This window comes from Dermacentor andersoni, chromosome 6 (assembly GCF_023375885.2).
Source record: "Dermacentor andersoni chromosome 6, qqDerAnde1_hic_scaffold, whole genome shotgun sequence".
NCBI lineage: Eukaryota > Metazoa > Arthropoda > Arachnida > Ixodida > Ixodidae > Dermacentor > Dermacentor andersoni.
Genome location: NC_092819.1, coordinates 151,011,061 through 151,027,906, shown reverse-complemented (window position 1 = coordinate 151,027,906; position 16,846 = coordinate 151,011,061). Strand labels below are relative to the sequence as shown.

Here is a 16,846-nt window from a genome sequence, read left to right as displayed (position 1 = left end):
TTCCTGCATCCCCTCTTTGCGGAACCTACCTGTGTCAAACTGACTGCAAGGTAACATTTTTGCAGGACGCTCGCGAGCTTACCGCCCAGAATCGAGTAGTCTGCGCTAGTATATACAAGGGCACTCATTTTCTGTCGTCGGTCAACACAGGTATGTCCAGTGAAACCTTGTTTGCGGGAGCGGGCTCTGGCGTTGTCGTTTTTGTTGTGCTGCAGTGAGTCGATAGGAGGTCTTCGGCGTTGCACGTATCCATAGCCTTGCCTCGGAAGGTCGCTGAGGTGAGTTTTCCCGGCGTGGACTTGGTGATCGCCCCAGCACCGTCCTCGAAGCGCTATCACCTGCACGTAAATATCGTCGCAGTGAGGGTGAGCGTGACTGGCGCTGCGAATGTCGGGAGGCCTCTGGCCTAATCTGGGTCGGGGCGAATCGAAGAAACAATCCCACGGTCCATGTCTCCGGTAGGACCACCCCGACACACATGCCCAGCTTCGCCGTAGTGGTAGCACGGCGGTCATCAATCAGGTGTTGGCAGTCGTCTAAGTACGGTAGCGGAGCTGACGTTTGGCTTGGCCCGATCTCCGCACGACTGGTGACGTAAGCAGGTAGGCGCGTAGCAATGTTTCCACGTAAGCCTTCCACCGAGTCTCGCTTGGCAGAGGTGTTGCTTCGCTGCTGCAAAAAGATGCCTCGAGCACCTGATCTACTTCGTTGCGTACGACGCTAGCGAGGGAGTTCATTGGAAAGGCGACGTATCGTGTAGTTTCTGCGCCTCATCGAGTTAGGAATTTCTTCGCAGACACACAGATTTTTAAAGAAGGGCGCTGTTTATAAATATATAAAAGAAAAAAGAGTTCACAGCAGCATGACGACTGCCTTCCTTCGCAGCCGCCCTCTCCCCCTATGTTGCCAGCCTTGGCTTCCGATTCCGCTAGCACTCGGCCAATCTGACAGCGAACTCTCCTCGGTTTACATGGAATAATTCTGAAGTCACAAAGGTATTTTGCACACACGCGTGCTACCTCTGGGCATACTGTCTTCCTCGTCGGTGCTTGATTGGTCGGATAGTTCTTGGTGTCTTCAGTTGGTTGATGTGGGCGGTAGTCGAGTAGACCCTTTTCTTTCCAATCATCTCGGTCACTCTTTAGGTGTCCGTTGGGAGTATTTCAATCATAGTCAGTAGACCTCTGAACTTCTGGGTTTTTGTTCGGGCCCCGGCGGGCTCCGGAACGCAGCGCATGACCGCTATGTCTCCAACACTCAGCATGTCGGCTGCGAAGTGATGCTTGTCGAAGTACTGCTTTGAATTTTCTTGCTGGATCACTATGCCCTTTTGAGCCGTCTCTTGAAGTTGCTCCGGACATACCCACTCCTTAGTCTCCGTGTTTAGCCATCTGAGGACACCATCCTGCGTCCTTGGTTGATACCCATGCAGAAGCCTGAAAGGGCTAGTGCCTGTTGAGGCATTGTATGCGATGTTTAGGTAGCACTCTAACTCCTTGATGTTCGGATCCTAGTCCTTGTGAATCGGGTCCTGTATTGTAGCCATAATACATAGTACCTTAGTTCGATTCACACGCCCCACGTGACCGTTAGCCCTTGGATGGTGAGCAGCGTTCAGTGTGTGAGCCACACCATTTTCCTGGCAGAAGGCTTCGAAGCCGGGGGACGTGAAACAGGAGCCATGTTCTGAGATGACGCATTCAGGTAGTCCGAACTCGGTTATAAAACTCTGCATGCACCGAAGTACATTTCTCGCTGAGGTGTATCGCACGAGGTAGATGCGCACAAACTTGGTCAGATTGTCCAGGAACACCAAGATCCACTGGTTTTTCTTGGAACTTCTCACAAACGGACCAACGTAGTCCAGTGTACAACTTGAAATGGTCTCTTTGCAGGTGGTATCGAGTGCAGAAAACCAGATTTCTTCCCCCCTGGAATTTTTGTGAGAAGACACTCGAAACACCTATGGATGTACTGGTCCACGTAGCCCTTAATCCGAGGAAAAGAATGAAGTTCTTTCATTTTCCTCACTGTTCGGTCTGTACTAAAGTGCCCCTGTAAGTCGTGAAACTTGACAGAGTGTTTTACGCATGCTCTTCGGCATCGCGAAAAGGAGCCGTCCGTCTTCTTCCACGTAAAACAACCTTCCATCCTTCAATCGTAAGTTTTCGACCTTGGAACTTTCTGAGAATGCGTTCAAGGTTAGCCGAGACCGCATCAGATCCCTGGATGATTACAACTTGGTCCTCTAAACTCAAGGCAAGGTACACTTCAATCCTTGTCTCCTACGACTCAAATAGTGCACGACTTAGTTCACGACTCAAATAGTCCCCGTGTGCCATTTTCTTACCTGCTCCGTGCTTCACCTTGAATCCATACTCTTGAAGTCACTCGAACCACCTTGCTATCGGTGATTTAAGAGTCTTGTGCGCATTCAGATACACAATTGCTTGGCAGCTTGTTACCAGCGTGAACGGAATGCCTTGGAGGAGTGAACGAAGTCTTTCCATACTCAAGACTATTGCCATCAGCTCCAGTTTTTCCGTATGGTAATTCTTCTCAGTCTCAGTGATGCGTTTACTGACACAAAACACCAAGTGCAACCGTCCTGACTCATTTTATTGAAGGATAATTCCCGCAAGTCCATGTTTGCCTGCGTCCGTGTGCACTTCTGTTGGAGCTGAAGGGTAATACAACTTCAGAACCGAAGGCTCTCTCAGTTCTCTTTGGAGCTGGTCGAAAGCTTCCTGTTGCTCCACTCCTCATATAAACTTTGTGTATTTCTTGGTCAGAGAAGTAAGTGGTTGCGCTTTCAGGGCATAGTGGGGAATGAACCGTCTCAAAAATCCTGTCAGACCCAGAAATCTCTTGACAGTGTGAACATCATTTTGGGTGCTATCCAATATAGATTGTTGCTTCAGTTCACCTGGCTGCAGGTAGCCTTTCCCAATCTTAAAACCTAAGTAGACGAGTTCATCACTTCCAAACACACACTTGGATAGCTTCTGGGTTAGACCAGCAGCTTGCAGAGCATCCAGTAGTTGTTTGAGCCGAACCAGCAAGTCTTGCCAGTCCCTGGCTGGAATCAGCAAGTCACCCATGTAACGCAATGCTAGTGTTACGCAGAGGTCCAAGGACCTTGTTCATTAGACGTTTATATGCAGCAGAACCGTTTCTCAACCCGAACACCATACGTTCAAACTGCCCTGTCTCATCAGGCGTATTGAATGCAGATTTGGCCGTACATTGCTCACTCAGTGGAAGCTGAAGGTATCCGTTTGCACAGTCTAACACCCAGTACATTGGTGCTAAGAACAGTCGGTGCAGCTGGTAATCCCTCTTTGGCAAGGGAAAGTGTACTGGCACCGTCTGGCTATTTGGTCGTCGATAGCCTATGCCTAGACAATATTTTCCATTTTTCTTTTTCACGAGTAGCACTGGACTAGCGTATGGCGCGGATGTTTCGGTTACAATGCCAGCAGCTTTCCTCTCTGACAACTGCTTGGATTGCTTCTCTTTCCCCTGCATTAGTCGTGTACAATTTGCAGCTGACTGCAGTGCTTCCGGAATACTCTGTGATAGTCATCTCCAGTTGGTTACAGCACCCCAGCTCTGACAAATTCAGCGCAAAGCAGTCCCTGTATTCATTCAGCATCTTCAGCAGTGCATCTACTTGTTGTTTATTGACGTCCTTCCGGACATTCAGCAGGCTACGATCAATGGGCTGAGGCTGAGGCGCAGGTCTCACGGGGGTTAACTCTTCGCTCCCTGAAAGCAGTTCAGTTCAACGTGAGCCAACAAACTTCCCTTGATTAGCTGTTGGTTTTCATCCTTCTCATTCAACATGGGTATCTCAACCTTTCCATGTTCAATGTGAAGTAGCATTCCCTTACCAGGCTCACTAGGTAAGATCAGATTTCCTTCACACTTACCGGTCTCCACTGCCACCCAACATACAGTTCTTTTGGGGAGCACAGTGGTTTTCTTGACACGAAGTGCTTCCTTGGAAGGCATCATCTGGGCAAGGTCAATGTTACAAAATGAAAGATAATCTCGGTAGTCAATCCTGAGTTTATATCCCATGCGTAGGTATGCAATGTGGTCTTGTTCCATCCAATTTCTCAGCATGTCCACGGACAAGGCACTGTTGTTGACGACAATCACCTTGACCTTGCGGCATACCACGTCATAGATTTCTATGTCCACCTCCGAAGCTCCGATAGACCCAACTGTAGATGTGTCGGTGTTCCCAAACTCATACAAATACAAATCTTGGGCCCTGCACACAACTTGCAGGCTGCACTTTTCAGCCGCTTGATGATGCAATATACAGTCTGAACTTCCCGGGTCAATCATTACCGAGAGCTCGTGAGTTCCACTGATGGTCGCAGTTTTCAGGAACTTTGATGGACCACTGTCACTTGTTGGATTCTCATTCACCACGAAGTTACCAACGGGGTTTTGTTTTTGAACAGTATCTCGCTATGTGCCCATGCCTTCCACAGCTGTAACATTTTCGCTCTGCTTGATCACGCTTGGGTGGCTCTGGCGTTTTCTTCGCTAGTCCCCCCCCCCTCCACTTGTTTGGTCTGTGACACATGCATTTGTGATCACTTGCTCAGGTGAACGCGCGGCAGTCCATGATCTTGAGGTCGAAGGCTTGGCACGATGTGTCGTGGCACCTCGATCACCACCTTGTGGCTTGGCCCCTGGTGACTTCTGCATTCTAGCTGCGCTTATTCGCTCCAGTCTTCGTAAGTCTGCCAGCAATTCACCCTCGTCCTTGTGTTCCTTCGCCGTCATGAAGATGCACGCCTCTAAACCGCAGCCCCACCAAAACTTGCTCCTTGGTATCTTGCATACCGAGGCCCAATGCCATGCATAACAAGGTCTTTTCGAGGAAGTATGCCGTGACGGACTCTGCCCTCATGCGGGCTCTTTCCTGCGTTTGCTTCAACTTTTTGGCCGTGCTTGTCTGGCCCACAAATGTCTTTTTGAAGGCAATCTTGAAGTCCTCCGACGTCGTGAGGTCATCGACACAGGCATGAAGCCAAAGTCGAGCAGGCCCCTTCATGTGAGTGAAGCCTAGCGTTTTCTAGTCTGAAGCTGTCCGGCCAGCCGTGCAGGACCACCATGGAACCGATACTCTTCAGCCACGCCTCGACTACGTGGGATGAACCCACACTGTCGAAATCGTGGATAGCTGTATTCAGGTCTCGCATAAAGTGGAACGCTTCAGCTTTCCTATCGAAGAACTCCAGTAACCACCGGTTTTGCTCCAGCAGTGCTTGCATCATTTCGCGAGTTCCGCTGCCGTCTGCCATGTTCGAGGTTGTCTAGGCGTCTCCCTACTAGGTGTACACGCAGTTTTTCGCCTCTAGCTAAGCGTCTAGGCTTACCGACGTCACAGAGAGCATCCGCACACACGTTTCTAGGGCGGCACAAAGACTCACGCTTTCCATGTCGGTGCCTCACGAAGACGGTACCGTTGCGTCTCGTAGACGGCATACAGAGCGTCCGCACGTACGTTTTCAAGGTGACAGAAGGATTCCCTTTCACGGTCAGTATCTCACTAAGACGGCACCAGCGCAGTGTCCGTTGAAAAGTCAGCGAGCATCACCATCGGCGCAATCCCACGACATCGGCTTCCAGGATCGCTTCACCACGAAGGTTTCGGAGTATCCCACTTCTGAGATGTTAGGAATTTCTTCGCAGACAAACATATCTTTAAAGAACGGCGCTCTTTATCAGATAAATAAAAGAAAAGAGTCCACAACAGCGTGACGACTGCCATCCTTCGCGGCCGCCATCTTCCTCTATGTTGCCAGCCTTGGCTTCCGATTCCGCTAATAATCGCGAACCACTGAGTGAACGAGCTCGCAAAGCAAGGCGAGGTCACATCCGAAGCATACTGGCATATCCGGAATGGAAGGGGCATTTACTTGCCGGTTGTACATGCTGGACCGCTCCTGAAATGTCTTCTCTATAGCGGTAGCTTCGGTAAGGAATTCCGCAGCAGTCTTCGCCGCATTCCGAACAAGACTGCCAAAGAGCTGTTCCTTTACGGCTCTACTCAGATGACGCACCTTCTTCTGGCATGCTTGGATCGTCACACTGAAAGAGACGCGTCGTGTCCTCCACTTACATCGTGACGCTTTTGTTGCGCTAGTGGGACACTTTCACGGTTCGTAAACCGCGTGTGAGCACCATACTCGAGGCTGAAATGAACGTTCATGAGTTTGCGTGTTGTTGTCCCACTCATTAAACGCAGCTACGCGCTCCAAATCTGCCAGCCAATCTCCCACGTTTTTAAAGGGGTCGCCACAAAAAGCCGTCGACACTCGTGGGTTGAGCAGTGCCATAGTGTTCGGTTGAGCAGCGTGACAGTGTTCGCAGTCGACACTTTTTGCTGGAGGTTTCCAAATTCTGGGGCGAGTCTTTCGATTTGCCGGCTGCTGCGGTGAACTGGAGTCAAATCCTGTTGTGGGGCGGTGTTCTTGCTTCCTAGCGGGGGTCTTGCGTACGTCTCTGCGCGACATATAAGCTATATACATGAGGTACATAAGGTTGCAGAAAGTTGCATAAGGTATATGCGACAATTTGGTGAAGCTTGCTGGTAAAGCAAGCTCCACCAAATTTGTCGCATATACCTTGTTGAAGCACATGCTGAGTTTCCAAACGGCAGCCCTTTAAGCGTAAGCGTCGACGCGTGGTGCCAAGAATCTCGCTGTATTCGTTTTCAGTCCCTTGGTATCCCAGACAAAGTGGCTATATGTTTCCTACTTTCTTTCGACACACACACAAAAACAATGAAAAAGATATAAAAAATTCACCGACAGTAACGGTACTCCCTAACGCGAAATTTGAGCGTAGCTCTATACGTGCTTTCATTTCGCGATATATTGTAACAAAGAATTTGAGAAACATGCATGTAGTAGGTAAAGTGCTACCGCAGATGAAGTCCTTGCACCGGTTGCGTCGCTCATTGCTGAGGAAGAACTGGCTGACACTAGTTACTATTATGACTATGTTCTAATATGGTAGTAGCAGTGAAGAACGACATATTGTGTAAACTTTCAGTTACATGTTTAACTATTTGTTAGGCTAACTTGTGCCTAGAAAAGCAAGTAACACTCAAGTTCAACGATACCGGCGAGCAGAGTCGGCGATCATCGAAACTCTGATCTTGGGTCAAGTGCGTCGACGTTTACTCATGACTCGTCAAAGGTTCCAGTGTAATCACTGGTGCCTGTGTGGCTTCCAGAAAGCACTTCACAATTCGCGTCGAGCGTACAATCAGATTATAGATACTATCGCACCATTTCACAGTCTCGCACGGCACTCTCCGCTCCCCACACGCTTTCGCCATACCCTCCTCCTCGGCTTTCCTCCTCATGGTACCGCTGCACCCTCCTCCTCCAATTTCCTTTTCGCGCTCTCTTTACTGTCGGCTTTCTTTCATCTCCCGCTACGCTCGGCGTTCACTGTCATTCTTTCAGGTACTCTTTCGCATCGGTTACGACGGACAACGCCGACGCTTGCAGCCGGTGCGGCCGGCTAAGACACGCGCTTTAAAGATACTGCCGTCTCGTCCCCCGCCCAGCTCCTTTTCGTTTCTCAAGGGAGGGCTCGGCCAGCACTTCGGCAGGTCAACTGTAGCACTGCGGCTCCCATTCGACAAGGGCTAGATGTCAGATTATTGACAGTAGTGCCTTGTGCGGGGCTAGTCTAAGTCTCCAATTTTTCTTTTATTGATTTTATAGCGTATAATCGGTTGTTGTGGCTTGAGCAAAATCAGGAAAACAAGTGGTCTACTGCTTCGTGCAGTTATTCGAGACACTGTGCATGACGTTCACCACCCTTGTTCGACTAGGATGCTTGGCACAGCATAACGTTTCGAGAACCACCTGAGCCTGAAGCTACTGCTCGTGAATTAGTGAAGGTTCGCCTAGGTTTCCTTAGATTCGCAGTTAATTTTCTTTTGTTTAGTTCTTCACTACGGGTGCTGTCTTATACCAAAGACGCGTGCATTTTTGCCACTTTTCTACGTAAGTAGTTGACAAACCATGAAATGTATTATTGCAGTGCCTCAGGTTTTCGATGAAGCAAGGCAACTGATCTGCTCTGTTGTAGCTAGACTTATTTACTTAGGCTCGCATATTTATTTATTTATTTATTTATTTATTTATTTATTTGAATGTCAATCAAGGCCACAGGGCGTTACACAGAGGGTGGGTTACATTGCCTTGGAATATTATTACAGTCTAAACAGAACAATCAATTGCGTCCTGATACATCGTCATACACATTCTAATGTACATCCTAATATACGTTGTAATATACACGAAACAGTAGAACAAATAATGAGGTAGTAGGAAAAACAAGTAGATCTGATTAGAGAGGAGAAGCGTGATTGCAGTCTTGAAATACTTGCTGTCCTCTGCAACAGCAACGGAGGCGGGAAGATGATTGCAGTCTTTGATGGTGTTTGTTAAGAATGAACGTAAGAAAAAGTTAGCGCGACAAAAAAAAAGGCTACTTAGTAGGATGGTCCACGTGCGGTGATATGCAGGATGGCGCCGAGACGAATTCAGCCCGAAGAATTTGATTGGGAAGATAAATCCTACGAAAGCAAAAAGGCGAAGGGGGGGGGGGGGGGACTTTGCGTCGTATTACCAGGTTAGAAAGGCCAAGAGCGAAAATTTCATTGAGGTGGTGCTTGAAGTTCCGTTATAGTGCGATAAGAAAAATCTTGCCGCTCTGTTTTGGATTGATTCCAGTGAGTAAACTTGAGCGTTTTGGGGAGGATCCCACATAGCGGCTGCATATTCCAGCTTAGAACGAAATACTGTTTGATATTGACACGTGTACTTGTTTATCTTTATCGGGTGACCACGTTTCACAGTCTTACAATTATCTTTATGAGTTGTCATCATTCCTCGTGGCGCTCTTGTGACTTTGCTCCCTGGTCTGGTCCGGTGAAATTAGTTCTGCAAGCAGGTCTCGCAACTTTTCGTCTCCTGCGTGCGCAAGCAATCACTCCAGAACAGTGCTGGACCCACACCCACAAAGCTGCGAGCACAAGGCCGCCCTCCTCCAAGACACACCCGGCTTTTTAAAAAAAGAACACCCGCTGCACTTCTCCCATTCCATACGCGCGTCCTCCCCCACTGAGCACTAAAAACAGCCATTTCTGGAAAGCGTTATGCCGGGGTTATTAAAATCAGCTAACAATCGGCTACACTTCGGAAAAAGAGACGTATGAACGAACGTAAAAATGCCACGGAAACCCGGGTGAGCATGAGGCTTTCGTTACTCTAGGGGCAACGACTCAAACCGTCGGCATTGCCGTTAAGCTTACCCTTCTTGTAGCGAATATCGAAGGTGTACTGTTGAAGAACCAAGCTCCAGCGCAAAAGACGACCATTTTTCGTAGATATGGACTGCAGCCATGTGAGGGAACAGTGGTCAGTCTCTATGGTGAATCTTGAACCAACATCTGTATCAAACATCTGTATAACAAATATCAATAGCTGTTGTCACCGTACCTTGTGTAATCTGGCTTCATGTATGCGCGACGTGAATGGTGTAGAACTTTGTGGAAGACACGCGGGCACCGGCGATTACTCTGGAACCTTCGATGGCTGGTGTATGGAAGCCGACGCATTTGATCGGCTGATCAGATTTTAAACGATCGCCTACTGTGCTCGCCGATTTCGTTGTTCGTTGAGTGTAGCCTGCGTTTGAGGCCACAGGTTCGCCCAATAAAAGCTGGTTTCGTCAATCACAGTTTGCTGCCTTTTTCCCAGTCACTACAACGTGACAGTATAATAGCAGTTTAATATTTAAACGGCTTTGTTCAAATTTCTACGAAAACACCCAAGTGAACGATAAGCATTGTTAGTAATGTTGGTTATGTTATGACACCACGAAAGACTACTGGTTATTTGTACTCCGAGGTACTTGTAGGATCACACAGGACCGGATTTAGTTCCGTTAATAAGGCAGTGGAACGACTTGGAAATGACAGGGAGGTGAGAAATAGTCATGACATTACCTTTAGTATCATGGAGTGTCATTAGCCATTTGTTACACCACTCCGATACGGCGTCAAGATCAGATTGAAGAACACAAAAATCGTTTTTATTGGTTATTGTGTGAAAGGTGACGCAGTAATCAGCGAAAACCTTTGTGGAGAAGTTACGGCTGTACACAGTGGTAGGTCGTTAATATAATTTACAAAGAGCGGAGTACCGAGCACAGAACAGCAAATTTAACAGCGCAGGGGAAAGAGGAGCTATTATTAGCCGTCACATATGTAGCGTTCCTACTTAAAGGAGACAATAGACGTAAAGCATTGCTGTTGAACTGGCGTCCATCTTGTTTCCCTTTATTCTAACTTCATTTTTCTCTTCTCCTGTACTCAGGTTCCTGCGCTTCTTCATCTTGTATCGAAGGCTCATACCGTTTCACCCTTCCAGGTTTCTTTTGCTGACCCCTCCTGGGGTAATACATGAAAGCGTTTCCAATCGAAGCACATTCAACTGAGCCACGTTCACCAATGTACGACACGGTCTTCAATATTCCTTTCTGAGTGGCTGTCTTTTTGACAGAGTAAGGACCTTGAAATTTGGCAATGGATTCTCTTACTCCTTTCCTAACTAGAACGAGGTCGGTGACTTGAATGCCTGAGATATCAGAGCAATGACTCTTGACAAATTTTTGTTCGTTCGTTTACGGTACCTCTTCTCCTGCGATTTTTGTTTCCTCTCCTCGATGATCTTCAGATTTTCTAATAGCCCCAGCTGACGGTCCACCTGAAAATTAGGAGTTTCTCCTGGAGTAGCGAACTGTGGGCTGCATCCCAAGCCACTGGTGTAGGAGCAATTGTGATGTCGTACAGCTGCTTCTAAAGAGCATTTCAATCCACCAGGGAAACTATCGTACATCCTGATGTATTTTTATCTCGTATATCTCGTATCTCGTATAGCACGCTCTGCAAGCCCATTCGCCGCGGGATGGTATGGTGCACAGAATTTGATTGATATATTGTGGTCTCGAGCCCATCTTGCTAGTTTTTCACTCTTGACCACTGGACCGTTGTCACATACGATCATCCTGGTTGTGCTAAACATATCTCGTTCCAGGAGGGCGATGGCACTAATCGCATCTTCTTTACCTTCCCGTGCCGCCACCATCCTGGTGCATTCATCTATGGCCGGAAGAAAAGCTTGCGTTTTTCGGACTCCCTCTTGTTTCTTATTTAGCTCGGCGAAATCCAGGTGCATAACTTCAAAAGGCACGTTCGAGAGGCAAGGTATTATCATGGCGTCCGTAGGCTGCTTATATTTCCCTTTGTTGACTTGACAAATGTGGCATGAACAAACATATTGATTGACGTCTTCTTTCAAGTGAGGCAACGTAAATCTCATGACTAGCTTGTTTGTGCGGCAAAATCCGTCGTGTCCTCCAGATTCTGGGCTATCGTGGTACAAATAAAGCACCCTGGAAACCAGCGTTGCGGGGACTTGATAGCGACCTTCTATAAAAATCAATTGTTCAGTGCCTTCCCACAATTGCACTTCATTGACTTCTTCCGATTGTTCTTTGTAGGCCTGTATCATCAGTCTAGACAATGTATCTGCATCAGTCAAAAAGGGTCCAGGTCTGTGGGAGATGGTGAAATCGAACTGCTGCAAGTAGTTCACTCATACGTCCCTCAGGTTGGGTCATATTCAAGAGATGACTGGGAGCCTGGTGATCGGTGAACAAAGTAGGCTTCGCACCGTCTAGGTACGTACGGAAGAACTTAATTGCTTTAAGGACAGCAAGAGCTTCCTTTTCAGTAATGGTGCAGTTGGCTTCAGTGGCTTGAGGATGTAGTAGCAGTAACCTACTACGTGTCGCTTTTCTCGTCCCGATGCTTCTAGACATTTCTGGTACAAGACTGCACCTGTTCCATAGTGTGAGGCGTCGGTATTCAGTCAAAGGGTAAAGTGAAATATGCTATGCGTAGAATAGGGTCAGCAGAGATTCTGTGCACCAGACCACGGTGGACTCTCTGACATTCATCATCCCCCTCAGATGGAACTTCTTTTTGGGTTAAGCGTCTGAGGCATCTTGTTTTATGGCAAACTACTTTATGAAAGGTCTGAAATGTCGCGCTAATCCCAAGAACACACGCAATGAGTGGACGTCATATGGTTTTACCTGTGGGGATATCCTCTCAACGGACTCTTGTTTCGTGCTTTTGGTAGACCCATCAAAGACTCTTCCAAGAAACAAAACTTTTCTTTGAAAGAATGCACTTTTCTTAAAGTTAACCTTGAGGTGTGCCAAGCTCAACACATTTAATACCTGAGACAGGTGTTCCCGATGCTTAGCCTCTGTTTTGGAGAAGACGATAACATCGTCTATGTACAGGTTACATAAGACACCTAGGAAAGGCTTCAGGAATTCATTCATAACCTTCTGGAACCATGCTGACGAGCTTTTCCAGCCGAAAGGAAGCCGGTTATACTCGTACAGATCGAAGGGCGCGATAAAACCAGTGCATATTTTTCTTTCTTCAGTTAGCGGGATGTGCCAGAAACCTTTGAACAAGTCAATGCGTGAAACTTTTTGGCAACCACCTGTCTCATCTATAATCGTGTCTCTCTTCGGCCTGGGATATGGTGTAAGTTCTGTCTGACGATTGAGGGCCCTGTAATCTGTGCACAGTCTGAAAGTTCCATCTTCCTCCGGCGCAATTGTTATGGGAGAGGCGAAGGGTGACACCGAAGGTCGGATTATATCGGCGTCTAGCATCTCCTGCAATTCTTTCTTCAATCATATCTTGTGCGCTGTTGACATGTTATCAGGTGATTTTAGGATGATGGTCTTGTCAGTTAGTTCTAAAGGCACCTTGTGTGACTTCATCGCTTGTGGATAGCTTCCTATGCATACCAGTTCAGGATAGGTCGCTGCAATATTTTCCGCGCACTTGACAACTCGTAGGTTATCTTTTCTACACTGCTGTGTCTTTTCCCTTGGTAGTCCTTCCACTAAGACCACACCGTCCCAGTATACGTTGATTTTTAGATATTTTATATCTGGTCTGGATAGCAGAAACTCATACGTCCCATCCTCTATCACCAGTACTTCACTCTCTATTTCATGACCTTGGAACTCGATGTTTACTGAGACCCATCGTCACTTTGCCATCGTAACTTCGCACCCGTAGTACTCTTCTACTATGCAGAGGAGTTGTATCTACTAGCTTGGCATTTATTATAGGCACAGAAGCACTGCTGTCAACCGAAGCCATTATATGTCTGTTTCCCAATTGGACAGGAATGTGAAGTAGGAACTCAGGGGACCGACTGCAATGCATGCTCACTGATCTGGAGAGGCAGAGCAGGAGGGTGGGACTAAAAATGAATCTGCAGAAAACTAAAGTAATGTTTAACAGTCTCGGAAGGGAACAGCAGTTTACGATAGGTAGCGAGGCACTGGAAGTGGTAAGAGAATACATCTACTTAGGACAGGTAGTGACTGCTGATCCAGATCATGAGAGCGAAATAATCAGAAGAATAAGAATGGGCTGGGGTGCGTTTGGCAGGCATTCGCAGATCATGAACAGCAGGTTGCCATTATCCCTCAAGAGAAAAGTGTATAACAGCTGTGTCTTACCAGTACTCACGTACGGGGCAGAAACCTGGAGGCTTACGAAAAGGGTTCTACTTAAATTGAGGACGACGCAACGAGCTATGGAAAGAAAAATGATAGGTGTAACGTTAAGGGATAAGAAAAGAGCAGATTGGGTGAGGGAACAAACGCGCGTTAATGACATCTTAGTTGAAATCAAGAAAAAGAAATGGGCATGGGCAGGACATGTAATGAGGAGGGAAGATAACCGATGGTCATTAAGGGTTACGGACTGGATTCCGAGGGAAGGGAAGCGTAGCAGGGGGCGACAGAAAGTTAGGTGGGCAGATGAGATTAGGAACTTTGGAGGGTCAACATGGCCACAATTAGTACATGACCGGGGTAGTTGGAGAAGTATGGGAGAGGCCTTTGCCCTGCAGTGGGCGTAATCAGGCTGATGATGATGATGATGATGATGTGAAGTAGGCTAGAGCAAGTTTAATAAACAGCCTCAATTGTTGTCATCGGGTAGGACTGATCACCCTTGTTTATTTATTTTTTGTCGCCGGAAACTCTTCAGCGGCCGAAAGTAGGGGGACAGGGTCGTTGTCGGCGTTATTCACCCGACCTCTGGGAGCGCGCCAACACAAGTTCTCTGTGCTGCTTGCAAGGTGGCGTGGTTCTCGCTGATTACGGCTTGACCAATCCGCGCCGGTCCGTCTGAAGCGACTCCTGGAGTTAGCGGTTATATTTTCTTCTGAAGTAGATGGTATGTCCTGCAGGTACTCCAGGAGCCCGTCCACAGTTTTAAGTGATGGTGCTTGCACATGCTTTAGGACTTCCCCGTGCACACCGTGCACTATTAGTGCTACTACGGCAGAAGAAGGAAGCATAGGCTCGGCCAGTTTTAAATGACGGCGTCTTTCAAAGAAATACTCAACGAGGGAGTCCTGCTTGCATTTGAATTTAAGCGTGGCGTCCCATCTTTGCACTGGGTTGCTTCGGAATGTAGTCAAGATTTTTTCCTTCCACTGGTTCCAAGAGTTGCCAGCTTCTTCTATAATGTGCAGATCGTACCACTTCCATGCAACACCTCTTAAGTAACTACGCATGTTGGTAATTTTGTCCTCATTAGAGTGCCAGTTGTCCTTCTCAGCGGCATATTCATAGAATTGAAGCCAACTTTCTGGACTTGAAGACATGCCGTCAAACGCATCGGGTACTACAAATTTAGTCACCGGCTTCTCAGCGTTCAGAGAGCTTATAAGCGATGTCGCCAGTTAGTTTTGTTGTGCAATCTGTTCTTGCTGCAGCTGAAGAGCTTTCAAAACGAGGCTCACCTCTTCCGTCAAAGACCGTTATCCAGAGTCCTTTCGACGCATCGGTTGAAGAACTAATTCGTTGAAGTTCACCAGACGCAAGTTCACTTTCACAGCACCCTTCCGACGTAGGTCAGCAGTGTCCATGGAAGCGTTCACGAGTTCTGCAGTGTCCATGGAAAACAAGGTTCACGAGTTCTGCCAAGTTGACTTCGCGAGGTAGTTCCAACGCTGGTTGATCTTGAGCTTGCTATATCGAAAAGATTATCTTCTCTGCGGAGATCTTCTCAAGAAAAAATATCACCCAAATGTTGGAGTCGGTTGTCGGCTGCGCCAAAAGAATGTAGCGTTCCTAGTTAAAGGACACAATAGACGTAAAGCATTGCTGCGGTACTGGCGTCCATCTTCTCACCCTTTATTCTAACTTCATTTGTCTCTTCTCCTGTACCCAGGTTCCTGCGCTTCTTCATCTTCTATTCGAAGGCTCATACCGCTTCAACATGTTCAGTGCGATTAGTCAGACAACATTCAATCAATTTTAATAGGTTGGCGTTAATATTTAGTACGCTCATTTTAATGAGTTATGAGTGATCAGACAGCTTGTCAAATGCTTTGGCGAAATCGATAAATATGCAACCTGCAAACCATGATCTAAAAATAAAGTTACGTTATGGGTTAATGGTAGAATCTGCGTTTCACACGAGTAGTTCTTGCGAAAGCCATGATAAAAGTAATTAGGCATTGAGTTATAGACTCCCAAAATTTTTCAGATTTCTGAAAATTACATGCTCGAGCAATTTACAGGGAATTGATGTTATAGACATTAGTCTGTAATTTAGGGTGGATGCATGTTACCTGAGTTAAACACATGAATCATCGTTCCCACCTTCCCGTCATTAAGTACGGTGGGTCACAACCTTCGCGAAATGCGAAGGTTGCGGGTTTGTTCCCCACCTGCGGCAAGCTTTTTTTTATCCGCTTTCATTTCCATTAGTTTACCGTTTCTTTATTTCATTTATTATGCACAGGTAATTTCCCCTATGTTGTCCTTCGTGTCAGTGTCCGTTGGCTTCTTGTGATAGAGCTAATAAAAATCTGCTCCCTCAGTTAACCCCCTTTCTCACCGTTCATAAGCTGAAGTTGTAGAGCGGACCGTGCCATCGACCTTCTCGCCACCACAGCCCGCTGTACTATCACGTCCGCCTGCGTTTCCCACCTGGATACCAGCCAACACTGGACCATGGCGCACGCCCGACAACCGCCCAATATGCTTATATTGCGGAATCCTTGGTCATGTGGCACGTCCCCATCGTTCATGGTTTCCCCGAGTTGACCAACATGCGCCTTCCTACGCCCCTCCAATTCCGTTCTTCTCGTCGCCTCGTGAATCACGTCAGACTACTCTGCGCACCGCCAACCATGCCCACGAGCGCCGCTAGCCATCTCCCCGACGACGTTCGTTCTCGCCAATGCGTAGTCATCCGACTCCTCCGAACAGATAAAGTAGTCGCCACAGTTCCCGAGGAAAGAACTGTGTCTTTGCCGAACAGCACAAGGCCTCGAAATTCTCCGACAAACGTGATTGAAGTATCTATAGATGGAATCGTTGCAGGAGAAGCCGTTTATGTAACTACCAAAGAATTTGTCGCTCGATCAGAAAAGTAATGACACCCTTGTCTGCCCTGTCGCTCGGTACACCAAGCGCACAGCGCATCACCCCTGTTGCTGCATGCCCTAGCTCGCCCCTCCACCAATATGTAAGGCGGTTTAATTAACAAGCAAGGACATTACACGATATACAGGCAGGTCTGCTGATCAAGCGTGGGGCACCGAGAGCGCGAGCTCTGTTCTCGAGCGAGGTATTGACGATGCGCCTGAAGCTCACGCCTGTTTTCTTCGCT

General features: G+C 47.5%; 1 protein-coding gene and 1 pseudogene across 3 annotated transcripts in view; both read right to left on the bottom strand.

The window, feature by feature from the left end:
• LOC129382728 (uncharacterized) overlaps nucleotides 1-16,846 on the bottom strand; it is a 226,573-nt gene that overhangs the window by 176,353 nt on the left and 33,374 nt on the right. The gene's annotated exons all lie outside the window — the stretch shown is intronic.
• LOC126523315 (uncharacterized) lies at nucleotides 967-5,324 on the bottom strand (annotated as a pseudogene).